The 24,967-nt window shown below is 42.2% G+C and overlaps 1 protein-coding gene and 2 long non-coding RNA genes across 4 annotated transcripts in view; 2 read left to right on the top strand and 1 right to left on the bottom strand.

Moving 5' to 3' along the window:
* Window positions 1–9,329, top strand: part of LOC121715206 — a 20,315-nt gene extending 10,986 nt beyond the window's left edge. The window contains exon 3 of the long non-coding RNA XR_006033560.1: window positions 9,183–9,329. This is a non-coding gene — a long non-coding RNA (uncharacterized LOC121715206). The remainder of the gene's footprint in view (window positions 1–9,182) is intronic.
* Window positions 1–24,967, top strand: part of LOC121715131 — a 315,706-nt gene that overhangs the window by 260,455 nt on the left and 30,284 nt on the right. The window lies entirely within an intron of this gene.
* LOC121715203 lies at window positions 5,238–24,374 on the bottom strand. The gene is made up of 4 exons (XR_006033557.1): window positions 24,295–24,374; window positions 21,764–21,766; window positions 9,318–9,325; window positions 5,238–5,248 (listed from the first exon to the last, which is right to left on the bottom strand). It is a non-coding gene; the product is annotated as an uncharacterized LOC121715203 (long non-coding RNA).

Here is a 24,967-nt window from a genome sequence, read left to right on the forward strand (position 1 = left end):
TTTTGTGCAGTTTTGACCATGTTAGGTCACAGATACCTGCGATTACAACACCTCATTTTTACTTTTTTATTTTTAACTAGGTGGTGCTATACATGAAATGAGTGGTTATGGAATGGGTTGACATGGCCCCTTAAGATCAACATACTAACCTTCGCTGTGCGGCGGTCATAATAATGAAAGCTATGCCCAAGGAGAACAATTAAACATCTTTCATATCCCTCCTCAGGATCATTACTTAAATTTATAACAAAACAGACAGATAAAGTGCCCCTACCAAATGCCAAGTCCAGTGTTGCACTTGAATTGTTAACTGTAACTGCTTAATTGCTAATTGTAAAGATTCTTTATGGCACATTTTTTTTTTTGTCATATTAGTTCCAGCAACATCCTCCTGCAGTGGGATAGTGGCCACTCAACCTGTTGGCTGTCATGATGAGCAGGAAGAGACACCAGAGGCACATCGAGCGCCCATTCCATGTTATGATACTGATGACTGTGAGTTCAATACATTTTACTTTAATTGATAACATATAGCATGCCCTGTAAATTCCTTATGACAATGTATACCCTGTTTTTGTAATATCAGTTCCGGCAACGTCCACCTCTAGCAGGACAGGAATTCCTACCCCTCATCATGACACGTCACCTGCTACTACAACAGGTTTGACTACATCAGAAGACCCTGCAGAATGGCCAAGTGTTCTTAGCCATACTGAAGTGTGTGCATTAGTCACAAAAGGGCCTATACAGATCAAAGACTCTGTATTCTGTTTTGCGTGCAAACTTTTTGGTAAACAAGACAATGCACTTGCAATAGGAGGTTTTAGAAATTGGAGGAATCTGGCTGGACATCTAAAGGAACATGAATATTCCAAAACACACATTACCTGCATGACAAGTTGGCATGAACTCCAGATGAGGCTCAAAACTAAAACAGCCATTGATCAGATTAACCAGGATTTAATGCACCTTGAGATGCATCACTAGAGAGGAGTCACAGCAGAGTGATTGCCATAATATGCCACCTAGCTGAAAGGAATCTCGCTTTGAGAGGGCAGACAAATGTGCTATATGACCCACATAATGGCCATTTCTTGTCACAGGTAGAATTAATGGCACAATTTGATCTAGTCATGAGTGAACATTTGAGGAGGATCCAAAACAAGGAAACAATGGTACACTACCTCAGCAGTCAAATCCAAAATGAAATTATAGCACTAATTGGAGACAAAGTAATTGATGAGATAGAAAAGTGCTTTTCACCCTTTTGACTGTCATAATGGACTGTACACCTGATATTAGTCATACTGAGACACTTTCTGTTGTCTTGAGAGTGGTGAACTGTGAGCCAGTAAATCAGTTGGTGCATCTATCTCTGAACATTTCGTAGGATTTGTTGATGTTCAAGACTCCACTGGCAAAGGTATGTGTGACACACTACTTGAGAAGCTGGATAAGTTCAGCTTGAGCATTGCAGACTGTCGTGGACAATCCTACGATAATGGTAGCAATATGATGGGACATCAACAAGGGGTTCAAGCAAGAATATTGCAAATGAATGAGAAGGCACTGTGTGTCCCATGCAGCTATCACACTCTTAATGTGGTTGTAGCAGATGCTGCAAAATCTTCAGTAGTATCCATCACCTTCTTTGGTGTTGTCCAGAGATTGTACAATCTTTTTAGCTCCTCTTTGCAACGCTGGGCACTTTTAGAGGAGCATGTCAAACAGTTTGGAAAAAAAAAAAAAAAAGTCAGTGACCAGATGGGAGGCTAGGATTGACAGTGTGAAAGTGGTGCGTTACCACCTGCCGGACATCATACAAGCTTTGTCTGCTCTCGAAACTCTTTCAGTGCACAAGAAGGACTCAAAGACATTGTCCAAGGCCACCAGCATTGGAGTTTTGTAATGTGCACTGTAATCTGGTACAACATATTGTGCCAGATCAACCGAATCAGCAAAATTCTCCAGAGCCCCACTGTTTCTCTTGAAACACTTGAAAGAGAAAAAAGCACAGTGAGAGTGTATCTGGAGAATTTTAGGGATAATGGACTTGCTGCCGCTCACATTGATGCTAGGGAGATAGCAGAAAACCTTGAGATTAATATGACATTTCCTGACAAAAGAAATCGGAAAACAACCAGTTCCTGTATGAGGGTAGAGAAGAAACACAGTCCACTCCAGATCAGCACTTTAACAGAGAGTTTGTCTGCCCCTAGTGGACACCGCCCTCACCAGTTTGAATGAAAGATTTTCAAAAATGGAGGATTTGTATGCCATTTATGGTTTTAAATTCTCCCAAGAAAATATGTCAAAGACTATTCAGAGTGGCAAACTTGAAGACAGCAGCAGACATTAATTTCAGACTTATTCTTATCTCTTACAGTTACTGGGACGTGAAAAAAAATCACAGTAGGCTACTAGTATAAATAACAAATAAAATATGTTAATATGTTAAATGTTAATATGCAAAAGCAATACAAAAGTAATATAGGCCTAGACCAAATTAGTCGAGAAAAAGGTAAACCTCCTGTGCGGCCCTTTCTCCAGTCTCCCTCTGGTGCCCCTCTCCCCCACCTCCCAGTGGTCTGTTCGATTATGCCTCAAATCTCAAATTTGGAAGACACCTTAGACATGGCTTCGAAAAGGCATCAAGAGTCGGGGGCGGAAAAAAGAAGCGACAGCGGTACGATGCTCGCGCATCGCTTGCAGTTAAGACTGTTTTAAATAAAATAAAAAAATGTTAGTTTTGTAGCCCTTGCGTGTATGCATGTCTATGCTTATGCCAGGTAATACTACTACCGTCAATACATTTTGTAACGTAAGACCCTACTAGCCATGTTCATGTTCAAGTGTTACATTGCAAATGATTTCCAAACGAATTCAAAAGGGCTACGGTTTCAGATTTTTCCACTCTGGGACCAGGTTTAAAAAAAAAGTGCGGTTTCGGCCAGTGCGTTTACAGGATTCGTTTGGACGCTCGGCCAAGACGAAGCAAAACCTCTGCGTTTAACCCAAAAAGCGTCTCGGTGTGGACTGGCCCTTAGATAAGTTCAGTTGTTGTATGCGGTCATTTTCAAGAGGTTCATAGGCCAAGGGCGACATCTGTTGGTGAAAATACAATTAGGAAAAAAAAAAAAAAAAAAAACACAATCTCAGTGTTTGTAGATTTTCATATTCACAGAGTTGTCAAATTATGTACAGAATTATTATATTGTGCCTCATCAGACCTCTTTTAAAGGTAAAATAGAGTTTTGAATTTTAAATGTTCCAGTGACACATAGGCCTATATAAACCTAAAAGACTAATGTGTGAAATATGTTTGTATGATGGTTCAATCAAAAATGCATTTTAGTAGAATCCCTGAATATTTTGTCTTGTATTTCTGAATGCAGGGTCAATGCTTAGTTACATGCAAGGAGCAACTCAAGGCCAGGAGGAAGAATTAGAACAACCATTAGAACAACCATCAACCAGCTCTGCAGACTCTGCAACAACACTCAACCCTGACCAACAACCATCATATAGCCCAGGTACCGCATCCGCTTCTGAAGGCAGAGTGAGTCCTGTCACTGAGGGGCCATCAGCAAGTGACACTGCAGAAACATATGTGCCCCCTCCAATTGATCCTGCTCTATGGTCAGCCTGCTCTACAGGTCTATGTAGATGCTGATCGTGTGGAAATTGTGCGGAGAGGGCTTTTTAAAGTCAGCTCTGATTTTAACTTCCCTAAGGGACGGGAAGGAAGAGCGTTTCATACTAGCCTCCAGTTCAAAGTTCTCCCTAATGGAGAAAAGGTGCACAGGAGCTGGGTAGTGTACTCTCCACAGAACAATGCTGTGTTCTGCTTTGCATGCAAGCTTTTTAGCACAAAAGATATAAAGCTGACTGCAGAGGGCCACAGTGATTGGTCTAACATCAACACCAGTTTGAGGGGTCATGAGTGTAGCCAAGATCACACACAGTGCATGCTAAGGTGGAGAGAACTGGACACACTGCTAAAGAAGGGCATGGCAATAGATCAGCAGGAGTTGACACTACTGGAGGTAAAAAGAAAAATGTGGCGAGAGATTCTCAAACACTTGCTCTCAATCACTCTCTCACTAGCCTCAAGAAATTTGTCTTTTAGAGGCTCTTCTGACCGTCTTTATGAGCCAGACAATAGCAACTTCTTAAAGGAAGTAGAGCTTATGGAAACATATGACCCTGTTATGGAAAATCATTTGGCCAGAATAAAAGATGACAGTTCCCACACACACACACACATTACCTCAGCCATGAGATACAAAACGAACTAATTCAGATCATCTCTTCAGAGACACTATGCACCATTGTGAGACAAATCCATTTGGCCAAATATTTCTCTATCATTCTTGACTGTAGTCCAGATGTGAGTCACACAGAACATATGTCAGTCATAGTGCGCGTTGTCTGTTTTCAACTGCAACCAGACATTAAAGAATACTTTCTAGGATATATTGATGTGGAGAAAACTACTGGCCTTAACCTGTCCAATGTTGTCCTTGAGAAATTGAAGGAGCTTGGCATTCCTTTTGAAAATTGTCGAGGACAGGCTTATGACAATGGAGCCAACATGAGAGGGAAGAAGCAAGGTGTTCAGGCTAGACTGCTACAGTTGAACCCAAGAGCATTGTTTGTCCCTTGTGGAGCTCACACAATGAATCTTGTCATAGCTGATGCTGCCAAGTCCTCGCAAGATGCCACTGGCTACTTTGGGTATTTGCAGAAGCTGTTCAATTTCTTCTCTGGTGCCACCCAGCGATGGGCCATTTTAACAAAACATGTTAAATTCACTCTGAAATCTTGGAGTGACGTTAGATGGGAGAGCAGGCTTCAGAGTGTAACAGCTGTCTGAAATCAAACAAAGGAAGTGAGAGATTTTGTGATTTGCTCTGTTGTGTGGTGTGAACTTCTTACCATTACAAACCAGGTGAACCAGCTACTGCAATCCAGTTCCATGCAGCTTGATATTGCTGTCAGGCTCATTGACAGTACCAAAATCAACCTCTCCAAATACAGACAGACAATCTGGGTTTGATGAGACTGTGTCAACTGCCAAGGAACTCTGTGAGGCCCTGAATATAGAACCAGAGCGTAAGGAGAAAAGGCTCAGGAGCACAATAAGGCACTTTGCATACGAAGCTGCTGATGAGCCCCTCAATGATGCCCTTAAAAAGCTTGAAGTCACATTTTTCCAATTGTGTTGTGGACTCTGCTGGAGATGTCACTACAGGAGAGGTTTGAGACCATGAATCAGGTCAAAGAAAAATATGGAGTGCTGCTTGACTTCAGCAAAGTGAACGGAATGTCCAAGGAGGACTTGAAGAAACACTGCAATGAAGTTCACAAGACACTGACGGATAAGGGACTGGCTGACATTGATGGACCTGAGATGATGCAGGAAATAATCAACCTTCCTCAGCTTTCACCACAGACATCTGCCTTGGAAATGCTGACATTTCTGCATAACAATCGGCTTCAAGAGGTATATCCCAATCTGTGGATTGCTCTTCGTATTGCACTGACTCTCCCAGTCACAGTTGCCTCTGCTGAGCGAAGCTTTTCAAAGCTCAAACTTATCAAAACGTACCTGCGCTCATCAATGGGGCAGGAACATTTAAGTGGTCTGGCGGTCATCAGCATCAATGGGGACGTGGCTCAGAAACGGTCATATGATGACCTGATAGCTGATTTTGCAGCTAGGAAATGCAGGCGTATGCCTCTGTAGGGCCTCTGACAACTGATGGTAGTGAAAATGTTTGTAATATAGTTCTATAGAATAGCAGAATGGCCTCTTTATAGAGATGGTAAAGTAAATTCTACTGTGCAGTTTGTACTTACTGTATGTATGGTTATTTGCACTTTAAAATTTGCACTTTATTATAATTATAATTATTATTATTATTATTATTATTTGTACTTATGTATATTATTATGACCGCCCCGCAGCGAAGCGGTGGTCATATAGGTTTAGTCAGATTTTTATTTTTCGCATGGCCAAATTTCCGTCAAGGATTCCCGGGACACTGAAAGACCGGGGTACACAAAACTTGGTGGGAATGTAACCCCACATGGATAGCATGGAATCATCGTTTTTCGTTTTGATCTGTAGCCCCCCCGCTGGACTGGACCCCCCGAAAGGAAGGTAGGGCAGACACAGTTTTCTGTGAATATCTCGAGAACTATAGGGCCTAGGAGGACCACCTTTTTTTTGTATGTTGGTCTTAAGGGGCCATCTCAACCCATCCCATTACCACTTATTTCATGTATAGCGCCACCTAGTTAAAAATTAAAAAGCAAAAAATTAGGTGTTTTCATCACAATATCTTTGGCTGACATGGTCAAAACTGCACGAAATTGAAAGTGTAGGATCATTATGACACCCTCCGAATGCATGCCAAGTTTTGGGGGGCCTTACAATAAAATTTATGTGTACATTTAGTGACCGTACACCAGAGTTTTCTGTGAATATCTTGAGAACCGTAGGGCCTAGGATGACCAATTTTGTGTGTATGTTTGCCTCCAGGGGTCATGTTAACCCATTCCATATGCACACATGTGCATAAACAGATACACATGCACACACATGCATTCACAGTAATCATACGTATGACACATACTCACACAGTAGACATATGTATGCATGCACACACACAGGCACATACGCAGGCACACACACACAAGCACGCACACACACACACACACACACACACACGTACACGCACACATTTCAAGAATTTCTCAGAATTATGAACAGGCAAGATGGGGGTGGGGTTGTATAAAATGAATTTTACATGTGAAATCTATGAACTAATCATGTTTTGGTACTTGTTGTCTAGCAGATACCAGTGAGAATTAAGTGTACATAATGCATTTTAGTGAGACAGAATCATATATGCCTTTCAATGGGATTTATTTTTGTGGAAAAAATGTGCTGGACTGGGCAGCGGTCATATTTTGTACCGCTCTGCGGTACATCTAGTTTACTGAAGAAATGTGCACATTATTACTTACAAGGTTATATACTTGAATACTTTCTGCCTTTACAATGTTCAGTTCCAAATCTGTGTTTTTAGTAATTGTGGTGGTATTTGGTATTTATAATTTGAACTTTTATATTATTTATTTCTTTTCATGTTTGTTTATTTAAATTATTTATTTGCAGCAATTATTTGGGGAATAAAGAGAACCTAACTAAGAAATTCTGAATGGTTGCTATTCCTTTGTTGGTGGTGGTGGTGGTTGGTTGGTTGGTTGGTTGGTTGGGGGGGGGGGGGGCACCACCAAGCATTTGTGCTTAGGGCACCCAAATGGCTAGCGCCGGCCCTGCATGCACCCACACATACCAATACACCTACATACACAAACACACACATACACACAACAAATAACTTACATGCAGGCACACACACTCAATAAACACACACATACACAAAAACAACCACACACTGCACACACTCAATTACAAACACACAAAAAAAAGGAACAAAGTGTGCTGGACTGGGTGGCGGTCATATTTTGTACCGCTCTGCGATACATCTAGTTATGAGTGTATTTAGTGGATAGCAGTCTGAGGTTGACATACAGTATAAGTGGAATTTAAATGTTCACATCCTTTTAGGGTCACCAGCACTAGGCCAGACCATAGATTTTGACTAAAATAACGTGAATTGCATGCAAAAAGTGATTTTCACAAATGGCTGATACACAGTTGTAATTATGAGTTTATTCTATCAGTACCAGTCTGATGTTGACATAAAACCTGAATTAAAATGTTTCTCATGCACCTATTCCACACATTTCTGACAAGTTCATTATATTACATTAGTATTATCTACATTACATCTGATTTATGTTATATTATTTTAACCACTTTAGTATGTTTTCCATCCTGGCTTATTTAATATTTTCCACAGTTTACCTATCATTTTACATGCGCTGCTTCGGGACTTTTATTTTGAAAAGCTGCCTGACGAAAAGGCAGAAAGCATGGGAAGAGACGTGGTTGTGCCGTGGGCTGCATGAATGTGAGCTCAATTGCAACAATTTGGCCAAGTATGAACATCGCACTTTGTGTGTAGTTTATTCAGCGTTGATTGAGATGGAGATCTAGCTATGTTTAGCCTGGGTTTCCCCATACTGCTGTAGCTGTATATTTTATGGCTTTGTTTATTTTATATGTTAATGTCAATTTTGTATTTTGTTTATGCGCCCTTGTGGATGTCTTGGAAATGATGGATATGCTGTTATGAGATTGGTTCCGGGGAATGTATCTAGGGGGAAGATAATTAGGGGGAACGTTAAGTTGGAGGCAGAGCAGAGTGAGGAGTGTGCTGGCTGGTTGTACATGTCCCGTAAAATAAAGCTCCTGAAAGTTAAACTTCACACCTGTAACCCGTCTTCCTTGACACAGCAGGGCTCGTTCTACCAAGCATGAGAAACTGTGCACGTCTCAAATACGAGAAAATGAATGTGTAGTTCCCAGACCCCATCTCAATGAGATGAGGTCTGACGTTAGCCAGGCTAAGCGATGTTTTGAATTTCTGGCGAATGTCTAATTTCAAGCTAACTTAACTTAAGCGCTGTTAATAAGTAGGGAGGGCCTTGTTGAATATTCACTGATTTTATGCAAATATCACAAGTTGACATGCTCACCATCTAAACTGGCACACTGGCACTTTGTTTTCTCCACTTCAAGCACTGCATCTAGTGGCTAGCGCAGCACATGCCACATATAATGTGTAGGACCTAATGCGCACCACCTTTTTTGAAAGCGTGTAGTGTCATGTGACTCATCTATATGCGAAAAAAGTGTTTCCATTGCAGTTTTGTGATATAGTGCTATTTTGATATGTCTGAAAAAACACCTCATTAAAACGAGCGTTAAAACTTTTTCAGGGTTAATGGAAACCCACCTAGTGAAACTACAAAGAACCGAATTATTGGCTATTGCCTTCCTTTCATTTTTGCAAGAGAAACAGTGTGTGGGAGTCTCTATTCCATTGCCGTCAGCTTCAGATATTCTCTGATGTACCTGTGCAGAAGAGGTGTGCAAAAGTCTTTTGTTTTCTTGAATTCATTGTGTGAATGCCAAAATGTCACAAGCGGGATTGTGTGTCTACCAATGTAGTGCCGTGTTTTGGCTAAATCATATATGAAAGCATCCTTACCTGATTTTACAAAGAGAATCTGGAATGAATAGAAGATAAACAGTATCCTCATCATGGTGACTCCTGTATCAATTGCTGCTCTCAGTTCCTCTGATGGAATGTTGTGCTTCCAGTAGTTACTTTCACCCGCAGGACTATATGAGATTCTATCCTTTACTGAAAGGTTGTTAGAAAAACTCCACCCACACGCCAGATATTGTGCTTTGCTTCCTTGTTGTTATATTCTCATAGCATGACGAGCCAGACCCACATCAAGATGTCTGGGAACTCACGATAGGCAGTGCTTAATCCGAGGGGCGGGATAAACGGTTGTCTTTCAAATTCCCTCTGCACGCAATAGGATATCACTACAACTCATGAGTCCCATGCATTTTCCCACCAGTGGAGCTAGTTGGCTAGTTGATAAACATTTGCCAACTTAAAAAAAAAAAGCTTAACTCGAGTCGCGCAGTTCGCCAGCAGCAGCATCCATCTTTTTTGTTTTCAAGTAGCAGGGAATTCACACGGAACTATCGCAACTCTGCCGTCATTATGTTAAGCCCGTCCACTAACTCTATACACAATGTGATTGGCCTGATTCAAATTAAAAATTTCCAGCTCGCAAGCCAACTGTTACGTCAGACCCAGGAGGAGATCGGAGGCAGGTAAGTATCGTGAAGTTGAAGGTCTTTAATTCCCTCCGCAAACTTGGACATTCAAAACCAAGGAGATTTCAGTAAACAAAAACCAAAAACGCATACAAACAAAGATAGCTCTGGAGCAACAGAGAAACAAGGCGTCTTCCAACAAGACCAGACAAAGAATGCAAGTTTGGGTCCAACTTAAATAGCTTGGCTAACGAGGATTCAGTTCAGCTGGGGAGTGGCCTTCAGGTGTGGAGGATAATTGGAACGCAGATGAGGGTAAGTGGATCATGGAACCAATTAGAAAACAGGGGAATTGGATCTGATTGATGATTGCTGTTGTGGTTGCTGTGATGAGGTGAGCAAGGGGTTTCATGGAGTCGTGACAATACCCCCCCCTCCAGCCACCATCTCCATGGACGAGGGTGCCCGGCGAGGTGGCCGACCACGGGGACGCGGCGCAGGTTGACTGGGGTGAGCACTATGGAATTCTTCGAGCAGGGCAGGGTCCAAGATGTCATGGCGATGAACCCAGGAGCGTTCTTCTGGCCCATACCCGTCCCAGTCAACCAGGTACTCGAGGTGACCTCTGCGGCGCCGGGATTTAAGAATTCGGCGGACAGCATAGATGGGACCCTCGTCCAGGAGGAGTGGCGATGGAGGAGGCACAGCAACCCCAGGGTGAGTAACATGGTTTCAACAGAGACACATGAAACACTGGGTGAATCTTATACTCAGGTGGGAGTTGGAGACGGTAAGTAACAGGGTTGATCTGTTGGGAGATTACGAAGGGGCCTATATATTTAGGTCTGAGTAGGGTCAGAAGGGTCAGTGTAGCGCTGACGCCGGGATGTCCAGTGCCTGGTATGGAGTGTGCAGAGGTGAGGAGGGAAGGCCGGATAGTTTGCGGAACATAGGTCCGGTTGGCAGGAGTGTTGGTTGGTGCCGGGTCAGATACTGAGGCTTCACGGATTTCTTCATCCAGGGTCCACTGGATGGGGCTCACTATTGCACTGGGTGGCAGGATTTTCTCTGGTTCTTCTGGTGCATTTGCTGGAGAGTGTCTGAGAGCGTCGGAAAGAGCGTCTGCACGACCATTGAGAGTGCCGGGGCGATATCGGATGGTGAATTGGAATCTAGTGAAGAGAGCCCATCTGGCCTGGCAGGGGTTTAACCTCTTGGCTTCACATAGGTATTGCAGGTTTTTGTGATCGGTGAGCACAGTGAAGGGGAACTTTGCTCCTTCGAGCCAGTGGCGCCACTCCTCTAGTGCCAGCTTGATGGCCAAGAGTTCTCTATTTCCGATATCGTAATTGCTCTCAGCAGGACTCATTGGATGTAGCCTGCTCTGGGAGAGAGAGTGGGTAGATTTTTCCGTTTGGCAGGGGTTGTCCGGGGATAAGATCTATTGCACAGTCCCAGGGACGATGTGGGGGAGCGCAGTGGCACGTTGTGGGCTGAACACATCTTGGAATCCAGAGTAGTGAGAGGGGATCTGGACTTGGTGGTTTTGATTTGGGCTTTCCACTGACGTTGCACATAGAGGGACTACTCTAGAGAGAGGGAGCTGCGGAAAGCAGCGGTCTTGGCAGGCTTCACCCCAGCGCAGGATCTCACCGGAGGCCCAGGACACTATGGGGGCATGTACCATCAGCCATGGTCTCCCTAACACTAGATCAATCTGGGATTCCTCTAGGACATGGAAGCAGAGGTCTTCGACATGCAAGGCCCCTAGCCTAAGTTGGAGGGAGGATGTCTGAGGTCACTTGCCTGGTAGAGAGATTTTTCCATTACTGATTGCACGGTGAAGGAGGTGGAGCATTGGACCCGAGGGATCTGGAGCTGGTTGCAGAGTGCGCCGGAGATGAAGTTCCCCACTGAGCTGGAATCGAGGAGGGCATGAACAAGGTGGGTTAAGTCGGACATGCAAAGCTGGGCAGAGATCAACGGCTTTAAATGAATGCCAAGAGAAGAGACTGCACTCACCATGGGTCTTGGAGGTCTAGTTGGACAGCGTGAGATCATGTGACCCTTCTCTCCACAGTAGAGGCAGAGCTGGTTCTCCATGCGCCGGCGTCTCTCTGTGGGGGACAGTCGAATGGTATCCACCTCCATGGCTTCTTCTGATTGCTCCGGGCTGTTCACGGACGGCGCAATGGCGATGACGGACCTTCCAGGACCCAGAAAGCAGCTCTCTCTCCTATGGGAGACTCGAATTGCGAGTTGGATGAACCGCTCAAGACCAATGGGGTCATCATACGCAGCCAGATGGAGGCGCAGGGAGGGATTCAGGCCTTGTCGGAACACTGTGATGAGGGCCACTTCGTTCCATCCGCTTGCTGCGGCCAGTGTTCTGAACTGCAGGGCATACTCAGTAATGGGCTGTCTTCCCTGTCGAAGGGTATACAGCCGGGCCTGCAGGGACGAATCAACATCAGGAAGACTGAAGACTTCTTTGAAGTGATCCATGAAGCGCTGAGTGGTAGTGGTAACTGGGCCTGGGGTATTCCAGATGGTCTCGGCCCACTGAAGTGCTCTGCCCGACAGGAGGGAGATGATGTAGGCGATCTTGGACCTCTCGGTGGGATACCGAGCTGGCTGCATCTCAAACATCAGTGAACATTGAAGAAGAAATCCCTTATAGCTTTGTGGAGACTCGGAGTAGGTCGCTGGGTTGGCAACCGGAGCATCATGGATGAGCTGAGGAAGCTGTGGTGCGGAATTGGGAGCTTGCGTTGGAGCGTTGACCGGAACAGGAGCTGGAGCGAGAGCGGTAACTGGCACAGGAACCTCCATTGGCACAGGGACGGAATTCTGCCTTCAACTCCTGGAAGGCATTTGCTTGCTGGGTTGTTGAAGGCTCCATGCCTGGTCTGGTCTTCTGTTACGTCAGACACAGGAGGAGATCGGAGGCAGGTAAGTATTGTGAAGTTGAAGGTCTTTAATTCTCTCCGCAAACTTGGACATTCAAAACCAAGGAGATTTCAGCAAACAAAAACCAAAAACGCATACAAACAAAGATAGCTCTGGAACAACAGAGAAACAAGGCGTCTTCCAACGAGACCAGACAAAGAATGCAAGTTTGGGTCCAACTTAAATAGCTTGGCTAACGAGGATTCAGTTCAGCTGGGGAGTGGCCTTCAGGTGTGGAGGATAATTGGAACGCAGATGAGGGTAAGTGGACCATGGAACCAATTAGAAAACAGGGGAATTGGATCTGATTGATGATTGCTGTTGTGGTTGCTGTGATGAGGTGAGGAAGGGGTTTCGTGGAGTCGTGACACCAACGGCGAGTTGCTAGACTACCCTGGCTGCAAATTACATTTGCTACCGCTAGGGTGCGTCAGCGTCTGGATTTCTAGGCTAATATTCTCACCTACACCCAAGGATTCAGTCACATTCTCACTGAAGGTCAGACCCAAGTGCACAAGAGACAGATTTAAGAGTGTGTCCATAAGAGGACCAGGTGGGGGTGATACCCTCAGGCCAAAAAAAACTCAAAATTGCATCAAATGTTGACGTCTCTCCTGCTGTTAGATTCATACACAGCAAAGTAATATTCCATGCCATCAAAGGTCCATCCAAGGTTAGTGAGCTTAGGTTAGCTTTGTGAGGCCCGTCTTTTGCTCAAACCTTCTGCATTTCCAAAGAATGCCTTTTGCATTCAATTTACATGTGTGGATACCTGTATTTGATCTGTATTGTCTTAGCTGGCCATGGCCAAAGATCCCCAACACCCGCTCATGCATAAAGTGGCCATTTGCTCTTTGTTCTGGCCCCTCTACTGAGAGGTTAACTCAGTACTGGGCCTACTCGATGTCTTATGGTGAGATAGGCCAACCTCATTATCATACAGTGTTGGTTACCTCTGAAATCAGTATTAATGAATATCTGTATCTGTGTAAATATGTGTTGTGAGAATAATACATTCATGTTTGGTCTTGAATTAATACTTGTAATATGGGCAACAGTTTGATCATGGTCTCATCACAGTTTAATGTATTTGTGCTTAGTTGTAGATTAAAAACTACACTGTAATCTTTAGGTGTGAGAGTCACAAGCCCCACACCCACACCTATTCCACCAGCTATCCAATGATCTGTAGGCCAGGTGAGAAGGCCTTGCATATCCAAATGATCTTTGGGATACAGCAGGATAGCTCTTGGAGAAAGCCCTCTTCTTTTTCCACCTGCACTCTCCTCTTGAGCTAGGCCCTTCTGGCTTGCTCTTCTGCCTCTCTCTCTCTCCCTCTCTCTCCCCTCTCTCTCTCTCTCTTTCTCTCTCTCCCTTTTCTCTATTTTTGGGTTTGTATTGTTTTATCTGGTGTATCTGTTAATCCACAACTTGTTAACTGGTTAAGTTTATCTCTGTGTTTTGATAAGCTTCCTATGTTCCTTTGGTTGTTACTTTGTTACTCTACTTTGTTACAGTAGACCATGTGAGTTTACTCGTACATTCAACTGAAGTGATATTGGTTACATTTACCTTTAAGGCTTAATGCCTAATAAATTGTTAACCTGCTCACCAATCGTATATATCTACTTCTCGTAGTGTGCCATGCTCTTCCATAGCTGATAAACTAGTTACTTGGTAATTGATTGGTGATACAGATTATTAATAAAATGGAGTCAGATTAACAAGTATGTAAAACTATCATTGCCATTTAACTCTTCACTCTATTTGTCCACACAAGCTCTTTCAAGTGAGGATAGCTCGATGTCTCTCTGTTTCCGGGCCTATATATTTCTCGCATTACAACCTGGCTCCAAGTCGTCAAAGAACAGAGGAGGACACACGTTTTAACTTAAGAATTTAACTAATAACACAAAGTAAATGTAAAGAAAACGTGTCAGTATGAGTAGTCAGCAGTCAGTATGTAGGTGAGTGAATGGGTGCATGAGGAGTACGGTGGTGTTGTGCAAGAGAAGGCACAGCAAAGAAACTGCCACTCATCCATCCCTTCTGCCAGCATGGGAGAAAAGAAATGCAGTTTGCGTCTAACCAGAAGTGCAAAAAAGCAGAAACGTTTTAATGTGATGTACATAGTATACACAGGTGGTGCATAGACAGGACAAGAAATATAGTGCAGTTTAGAAAGTAGTATACAGTTGGTTTATAGGAGGTGGTTTATAGAGTAATATAAATTAAATATAAATATGTGGATTGTATTAGCAGTTACCTTATAAGAGCAGAATAAATATGGCTATGTAGTATGAACAAAATGTACAGACATGTGTGCAGTGTAGTAGTGTTACTGTTACCAGCAGTGAATGCAAGATTGTGCAATCTCTTTATCTCTTTTCTCATGGCTATGGTTAGTAATGATTTGATGCTGACCAGCCGTACTTCATGTGGACTTCTTATGGAGAATGTTGTGTTTGGGGATTCAAGGTCAATGGTCAAGGTCAATCGCAGTTGACTGCAAACAGTGCAAACTACCTCTTGTAAATGGGGAAGTCAGTGATTTGGGGCCTAAGGCACAGACAGGAGTGGGCCCTCAATGCCTGTACATATGCATCTTATTTATCAGTCTAAAACCAATCACTTCTGTTAAAGGATTACTTACAGTTATGAAGTCAAATATAAAGACTATAAAGTACTCCTGATCTGGGTTTGTAGAGTCAAACAGGGAAAAATTAAAACCTGTCAGAGATTCATGAACTTGGAACAGTCCACTGTGTCCTGAAATGGAGGGGGAGAGAGCACTCAATTCTTACACACCCTACCTATTTTTTTGTAACCGCAATATTTATGTTTTACGTTTATCTTGAGCCTGGTCTGCATTTTATGTGGCCTTTTACAAGGACGGGGTCCTAACTCCCCCTGGGTTGTTTCAAATTTTGTACTATTTTGGCTTTTTGGGTTTTTAGGTGGACCCTTCAAACTGTCCAAGTTTCATCAAAATCGGTGACGTAGCATGTATCACCCCCGCCTGGTCCTCATGGACACACTCTTAAACAGCAACAAACAGTCCCACTGCAGCCAAACCCCCGGATACGTTGGAACCCCTGGACGTTCGGAAGCCCCTTCTGGCTACTGTGACAGCTCGTGGTCGTTGGTCTATTCTGGGTTTTTGGATAATGTTTGCCCTCAAAGAACAATATAGCACCTTAATAATATTAATTTAATAATTGACCATTTTCTTTATCAGAGCTTCCCCTGTTCCAAAGAGCAGCAACCGCCACTGGATGAGATTAAAATAATAATTTAGTAAGGAACTACTACAACATTTTCGAGGTCACGTCTTCTTAGCTTAATCTAACATTAAATATTTAATGGCCACCAGATAGCGCCATTGCACTGAACTTCGGCTGATGTGAGCAAGCAGTGAAATGGCGCCATCTTTTGGCCATTAAATAACACACAGGTGTGCGGAAGGGGAAGCAACACTGTCAAGGGGAAAGCGAAAGCAAACAGAAGACGGCGCGTCACTCTTAGAAGGCAAAGTAAAATAGTACCCTACTGCAAATTACATTTTTAAATACAGACTACGACGATGATTATTTAAGAGTGAAGCGTTTGCTCATTTCTTCTCATCTGACGGAGCGCAATGAGTATCTGATGGAGCGATGTCAGACTGCTAACTAATTCCTGACACACGCCACATTTACATAACAGGAGGAAAGCGACTGACCTGGAATGGCGCAGAGAGAAAAAAGGTTTGGACTACATTTTTATACGATAGTTCGATAGTCAGTCGATAGTTTCAGTAGGTATATAGCCTTGCCTAGGTTACCTGACATTGGTAATTGTTATAGTCACTTCATGTTTACTTAACAGTGGTAGGCCTCTTTAGTCAATCTCGCTACTCCAGCTCCATTTTGGGAAAGAGATTCGGTCCAGAGATTCCTGTATATAGTCAAGTTGCATTTTCTTGAACCCAGAACTGTTGAGTTGAGTACCCTAAAGTTTTATTGCAGAAATGTCATCTATAGGCCTAGTGGATGGAATTCAACTTAGTTGCTAGAAGTTGCACTTTGGGCAATTTGCATAATCAGCATCATAAGATAATTAATGTGAGACACTACAGGTGAACATCAGGTACATATGACACAGCAATGGAGCTTAAGACGTCACGTGACTTCTTGCGTCACCGACGAGTTTAAAACCGTCTTAAACTCTAAAAAGTGGCTAAGTTAGCGACAGAGCAATTGCCCCTTTAAGTTTAAATATTTCAAGTATGATCCATTTTTTTTAATACAAGGTTTCAAAATAACTTTACACACAATAACCCAATCTCTATAAAGCACATAATGGGTAGAAAAGCCCAGCTATAATATGCAAAACGTGCAGAATATGCATTGCACAACACAATTACAAAATTGACTATGCATGATAGGATCTCTCTAGCTATAACACAGAATAAACTATAACACAGAAGGGGACTCTTAACTCCCAATGATACCACTTCTCTACCTCTTTTGCAATCTTCCCACAGCTGTTTTAAAACATTCTCTTGCATTTTATGTGTAATTAGAACAACTGCAGCTAGAGAGATCCTATCATGCATAGTCAATTTTGTAATTGTGTTGTGCAATGCATATTCTGCATGTTCTGCATATTATAGTTGGGCTTTTCTACCCATTATGTGCTTTATAGAGATTGGGTTATTGTGTGTAAAGTTATTTTGAAACCTTGTGTAATAAATCCTGGATCATGCGTGAGTTAAGAGAAAATTACGACGGAGTATTAGGGCCACACATGAAGGAAGAAATATTTTTGCCATGACGAGATTAAACTCGCCATGTCGACATTAAACTCGCCATTTCGAGAATAAAGTTGAAATGTAATGTCGACTTTAATCTCAATGTATCGACTTTAAATTCGCCATGTCGACATTAAACTCGACATTGTTCGGAGTGTTCATCAGGAAGTTAGCAGGGTGTTAGTGGTGTGGCGAACGAGGCTGGAGGTAGCCTAATATCCATAGCGCTAGCTTCTGTCTTCTGAACGTGTGCCTCTCCACAATCGCGGCGACGGTAACGTGGTGGAGCCTTTGTCTAATGCCACTGGGTATGTTAGACGAGGTCGAAGTGCTCATAGGACAGTTAGGGGGGAACGTAGAGGCAGTGTGGGGAGTCGCAATGAGAATGACAGTAGGCCTAGTCCGAGCGGCGCAAATTCTCTCCACTCGGCGCGCGCGAGGCAGATCTGGCCATGCTGCTCGCAGGTGGAGGTGGTGACACGCTCTCTCCCTCTCTCTCTCCCTCTCCCACACACACACATTAGGTCATGCATAGTCTATCACAAGATGATGGGAATGACGGCCCTGTATGGATAGGGATAGGGAGTCATTATCTCTACAGCAAAAGGCCTGCTACATAATTTTTTTTTATTAGTAATGATTTACACTGTTAATTTGCTATCTATTTCCCTGATCATTTAGGACATACACTATGTGTTCCTTTTTGTGTGTTCATGTCCTTGTGATGTGTGTATCTTTGTCAGCTAAGAAAAAAAACAAAAAAACATCAACAAAAACAACAAAAAGAAAAAAAATACTAACATTGTCATTTGTCTTGTCTCGTCATCTCACTCCTGATCTGTGCCTTGCCGTGGCAAATGAGCTTTTGAACTAAACAGGTCTTGTCTACTTGTGTTTGTGTGTCATCTGAATAATATATATGTGCCCCATACATGGAATCAGAGTGCCTACTGTATGTAGTAAATGGAAAATCTCTACAGCAAAAGGCCAGTCTACCGCTACATGCATTTGGTTTGTTTCTGCCATTTATTAGTAATGATTTACACAGTTTGTTCACTACTTAGTATTTACCTGAGCATTCAGTATTGTGCAATATAGCATACAGAAGGTGAGGGACATTTTGGGGGGGAAGAAGTGGTGCATTTTATCATTCAAACATGCAACTTTTCATGAAAATTCTATAATCCAAGATGGCCGCCACCATATGACGTCATAATATGCAAATTAGATATAAACATTTAATCTCTACATAAACTTTGGGTCATCCTTAATATTTCTCTAATTTACAGAAAGTCTAAGATATAGCCTTTTGAAATGAAGATGTCAAAATTGATCGTTTCGGAAAAAAACCTCTGGCGCCTAAAGGGTTAATCCATAACTTGTTAACTGGTTAAGTTTATCTCTGTGTTTTGATAAGCTTCCTTTGTTCCTTTGGTTGTTACTTTGTTACTCTACTTTGTTACAGTAGACCATGTGAGTTTACTCGTACATTCAACTGAAGTGATATTGGTTACATTTACCTTTAAGGCTTAATGCCTAATAAATTGTTAACCTGCTCACCAATCGTATATATCTACTTCTCGTAGTGTGCCATGCTCTTCCATAGCTGATAAACTAGTTACTTGGTAATTGATTGGTGATACAGATTATTAATAAAATGGAGTCAGATTAACAAGTATGTAAAACTATCATTGCCATTTAACTCTTCACTCTATTTGTCCACACAAGCTCTTTCAAGTGAGGATAGCTCGATGTCTCTCTGTTTCCGGGCCTATATATTTCTCGCATTACAACCTGGCTCCAAGTCATCAAAGAACAGAGGAGGACACACGTTTTAACTTAAGAATTTAACTAATAACACAAAGTAAATGTAAAGAAAACGTGTCAGTATGAGTAGTCAGCAGTCAGTATGTAGGTGAGTGAATGGGTGCACGAGGAGTACGGTGGCAAAAAACGTTTTAATGTGATGTACATAGTATACACAGGTGGTGCATAGACAGGACAAGAAATATAGTGCAGTTTAGAAAGTAGTATACAGTTGGTTTATAGGAGGTGGTTTAGAGTAATATAAATTAAATATAAATATGTGGATTGTATTAGCAGTTACCTTATAAGAGCAGAATAAATATGGCTATGTAGTATGAACAATGTATGAACAAAATGTACAGACATGTGTGCAGTGTAGTAGTGTTACTGTTACCAGCAGTGAATGCAAGATTGTGCAATCTCTTTATCTCTTTTCTCATGGCTATGGTTAGTAATGATTTGATGCTGACCAGCCGTACTTCATGTGGACTTCTTATGGAGAATGTTGTGTTTGGGGATTCAAGGTCAATGGTCAAGGTCAATCGCAGTTGACTGCAAACAGTGCAAACTACCTCTTGTAAATGGGGAAGTCAGTGATTTGGGGCCTAAGGCACAGACAGGAGTGGGCCCTCAATGCCTGTACATATGCATCTTATTTATCAGTCTAAAACCAATCACTTCTGTTAAAGGATTACTTACAGTTATGAAGTCAAATATAAAGACTATAAAGTACTCCTGATCTGGGTTTGTAGAGTCAAACAGGGAAAAATTAAAACCTGTCAGAGATTCATGAACTTGGAACAGTCCACTGTGTCCTGAAATGGAGGGGGAGAGAGCACTCAATTCTTACACACCCTACCTATTTTTTTGTAACCGCAATATTTATGTTTTACGTTTATCTTGAGCCTGGTCTGCATTTTATGTGGCCTTTTACAAGGACGGGGTCCTAACTCCCCCTGGGTTGTTTCAAATTTTGTACTATTTTGGCTTTTTGGGTTTTTAGGTGGACCCTTCAAACTGTCCAAGTTTCATCAAAATCGGTGACGTAGCATGTATCACCCCCGCCTGGTCCTCATGGACACACTCTTAAACAGCAACAAACAGTCCCACTGCAGCCAAACCCCCGGATACGTTGGAACCCCTGGACGTTCGGAAGCCCCTTCTGGCTACTGTGACAGCTCGTGGTCGTTGGTCTATTCTGGGTTTTTGGATAATGTTCTCAAAGAACAATATAGCACCTTAATAATATTAATTTAATAATTGACCATTTTCTTTATCAGAGCTTCCCCTGTTCCAAAGAGCAGCAACCGCCACTGGATGAGATTAAAATAATAATTTAGTAAGGAACTACTACAACATTTTCGAGGTCACGTCTTCTTAACTTAATCTAACATTAAATATTTAATGGCCACCAGATAGCGCCATTGCACTGAACTTCGGCTGATGTGAGCAAGCAGTGAAATGGCGCCATCTGTTGGCCATTAAATAACACACAGGTGTGCGGAAGGGGAAGCAACACTGTCAAGGGGAAAGCGAAAGCAAACAGAAGACGACGCGTCACTCTTAGAAGGCAAAGTTAAATAGCACCCTACTGCAAATTACATTTTTAAATACAGACTACGACGATGATTATTTAAGAGTGAAGCGTTTGCATATTTCTTCTCATCTGACTGACCGCAATGAGTATCTGATGGAGCAATGTCAGACTGCTAACTAATTCCTGACACACGCCACATTTACATAACAGGAGGCAAGCGTGTGACCTGGAATGGCGCAGAGAGAAAACAGGTTTGGACTAAAAAAAATTACGACTTTAACTTTACAATAGGGGTAGTTTCAGTAGGTATATTAGTAGACTAGCCTAGGTTACATCTGACATGGGTAATTGATTGTTATTGATATAGGCAGTGTGTGCAGTATATATTTTCATTACCAAATTAAATGCCATAATGAATGTCGTAAAGTGTATTTGCTGCATAACTTGGTTGATTGACTGACTAAATTTTTATATAAAAAATAGTGAAGACTGTCTGATCAGACTTACCACTTGTTAAAGCACAAAATGGTTTAGTCCATCTGCAGGATAGATAGGCTATGCACGTTTTTGCTTGTGTTTTGTCTAGCGTTTTGTGGATTTGCATGTGTTGTCATAAATTGCAGGTTGTTTGCACCCATCAGTAAGTCGCTTTGGATAAAAGCGTCTGCTAAATTAATAAATGTAAATGTGGTGAGGATTATAAATATTGTACTCTGTACAGATTTTAACAGTGTGGAAAGATTTCAGTGGACTAGTCCAGCCTATTTTCACACAAATAGGAAAATAGTGGCTCTATGTCTACTTTCTTTTGAACTTGTGCATGTCACAGTCACAGTCTCTGTATGTAGTCACGTAGAGGACTTAGAGGACAAGATATACAGTCTCTTTCTCTCTCTCTCACTCACTCACACTCACACACACACACACACACACAGGAAGGCTGTGGTTCTATAACTGCTTTCATTTTGTGCATACCTTCACATAGTCTGTGCATGTAGTCACATAGCTCTTACAGCTAGTTTCATGTCCCATCCTGTAATGGGTTTTCAGCTTTGGGTGTGGATTCATTTTTTTTACCTTCAGTAAATGTCATGCTGAGGTGAGTTCAACAGGTGTCACCTTTACATTATTCAAAGCTGCTAAACTATAGTTGCTCCGGAGCTAGTAGCTACTGTATTGATGTTGTCTATGTGAAGAGATCAAACTCCCAATAGACTTTATAGAATATAGCCTGCGTGACTCACAGTGGCACAAACGAAAAGTGCATTCTCTGTTGCGATGGTGATGACAGACAAATTGAGAGGGATGAATGACGGCAGCAAGGTTTCCCTTTATCTCATACGAATCGTGCATTCTTCATTCATAGTCTAACTTATTATACTGATCTATCATGGATTTGCACTGAGTTGATTCTCAATAATACGGAACAAAATGCATTCCGTATCAGTTCAATACGGAACAAGCAATCAGGATGCTCTACCCACTCTCCCATCACTGACAGCCCCCCCCCACCCACCAGCCAACCAGGAACCTAGGAAACTAGGATCCTGTCTACCAAACCCCCCCCCCCCCCCCCAGTTACTTCATGTAACTGTTAAGACTATAGAAATATACAACACAACTACCTCTATTTTTTTTTAATATATGTCCTATATTTCTATTTTGATACATACATGTTCTATATTTCAGTCTTGCACTTTAATTTAATGTTTATTGTCTATGGCTATGTCCATAGTATGTCTATGTCTGTATTTAAAGCATGTCTATGTCTGCATGGGAAAGTAAGAAACGAAATTTCAATTCTTTGTATGACCAGTGCATGTAAAGAAATTGACAATAAAAGCCGACTTGACTTGACTTGACTTGACTTGAACACATCTATTTCCTTTCAAATACGGGACGATTCTGTATTTTACGGAACGTTTGGCAACCCTATAATCACTTAACATACAGTGCAACCGGAAAGTATTCAGACCCTTTCAAGTTTTCCACATTTTGTTATATTTCAGACTAATCTTGAAATGGATTCAATTCAGGTTTTTTTCATCAATCTACACAAAATACTCCAACACTCCACAAAAAATCAGGTGTGGAGTGTTTTGTAAATTAATAAAAAATAAAAGTCTGAAATATTCCATTTACGTAAGTATTCAGACCCTTTGTTATGACACTTGCAATTGAGCTCTGGTGCATTCTACCTCTATCAGTGGCCCTTGTGATGCTTCTACAACTTGATTAGAGTCCACCTGTGCCTTAATTAATTCATTGGCCATTATTAGGACAGGCAGACATCTCTTTATATAAGGTCTCACAGTTGATGGTGTATGTCAAAGTGAAAACCAAGCCACAAGGTCGAGACAATTGTCCGTATAGACCTGCGAGACAGGGTTGTGTGAAGACACAGATCTGGGGAAGGATACAAAAAAAAAGTAGGGGGCAGCTGTGGCCCACTGGTTAGCGCTTTGGACTTGTAACCGGAGGGTTGCCGGTTCGAACCCAGACCAGTAGGTACGGCTGAAGTGCCCTTGAGCAAGGCACCTGACCCTTCACTGCTCCCCGAGCGCCGCTATTGTTGCAGGCAGCTCACTGTGCTGGGATTAGTGTGTGCTTCACCTCACTGTGTGTTCACTGTGTGCAGAGTATATATACTTATACTTAAAAAAAAATCTGCAGCATCCTACATCTTCCTAGATCTGGCCGCTCAGCCAAACTGAGTAATCCGGAACGAAGGGCCTTGGTCAGACAGGTAACCAAGGACCCAGTGGTCACTATGAATGAGATCCAGAGTTCCTTTGAGAAGATGAGAGAAGCGTAAAGAAGGACCAACATCAGTGCAGCACTCCACCAATTAGGTCTTTATGGTAGAGTGGACAGATGGAGGCCATTTTTTGCCAGGAGTTTGCCAAAAAGCCTCTGAACAACTGTCAGACCATGACAAGTAAAATCATCTAGTCTGATAGAACTATTTGGCCACAATTCCCAACACTGTGTGGAACAAACCAGGCACTAAGGTGCACTGATGTTTGTCCTTCTTTGTGCTTCTTTCATCTTCTTAATGGAACTCTGAATCTCATTCACCTTGGGAACATAGGACCCTGGGAACATAGGAACATAGAAGCCTGGGAAAATAGGACCCTGGGAACATACACTGTAGGACCAGGAACATCATATCATCATAATATATATTGGAAACATCTTGTTTTAATCAGCTACTAAGACTCCCCTTTGCGCTGTGCCTAGCAACGCCCCTTAGCTGTCCTAAAATGTGTGGAACCTACGGCCTCTCGGGGCTTGTTGCTTAATTATACCACAACAGACATGTCATTTATTATCACAATGCATAGTTATACATTTTGAGGATATTTTTAACATGAAATACCATGAAACATGTATGACATGTCAACTGAAGAATGGATGTTTTTTTTATACCACAGCTCATTCCATCATGAGAGGCCTCCATCACCTGTGCCCACTTGTGTGTCCATGAAGAGTGACCAGTCAGAGGATCGCTTCATAGACTTCAAAGATGATGTCACAGATGGAACAAGGCAAGTCCTTAAACAGACTCATAGAATGAGCACTCAGTGACTGGATTGTTGAAATATTCACAGCTTACATTATATTGGCACTCTCATTTAATGACCTCTTATTATGAAGTATGAATTATTTCATTGTGTGTGTATGTGTGACAAGGGCATGGCCTTTAACACACACAACACGGCTTATGCTAACTGACAGGATGACAAATGAGCTCATTTACTGTTTTGCTGACAAATGCAGAAGATGCATGGTTTATATATGAGTCTAATGTGGCTTGTGAGACTTTGTCTAAAGAAATCATCTTTCTATTTTTGTAAGCATTCCATACTGTATATCACCAGATGTAATGTCCACTTTAAGGCGAGCACATCAAAAGTTACTTAAGTTGCTTAAAACAAAACTCAATATGATTTAATTTATTTCTACCACTTATAATATGATGTGGATGCATTAAAATCAGTGTGTGTTGTTTTGCCCTTAAAGATAGGGTTGATGTTAATAGATAAGGACTATATTTGAACTCAAGCAGCTAATAAATAGACCCCTTCTTTCAGTGCTCTATGGA

Source organism: Alosa sapidissima, chromosome 8 (genome assembly GCF_018492685.1).
Source record: "Alosa sapidissima isolate fAloSap1 chromosome 8, fAloSap1.pri, whole genome shotgun sequence".
Taxonomy (NCBI): Eukaryota; Metazoa; Chordata; class Actinopteri; order Clupeiformes; family Clupeidae; genus Alosa; species Alosa sapidissima.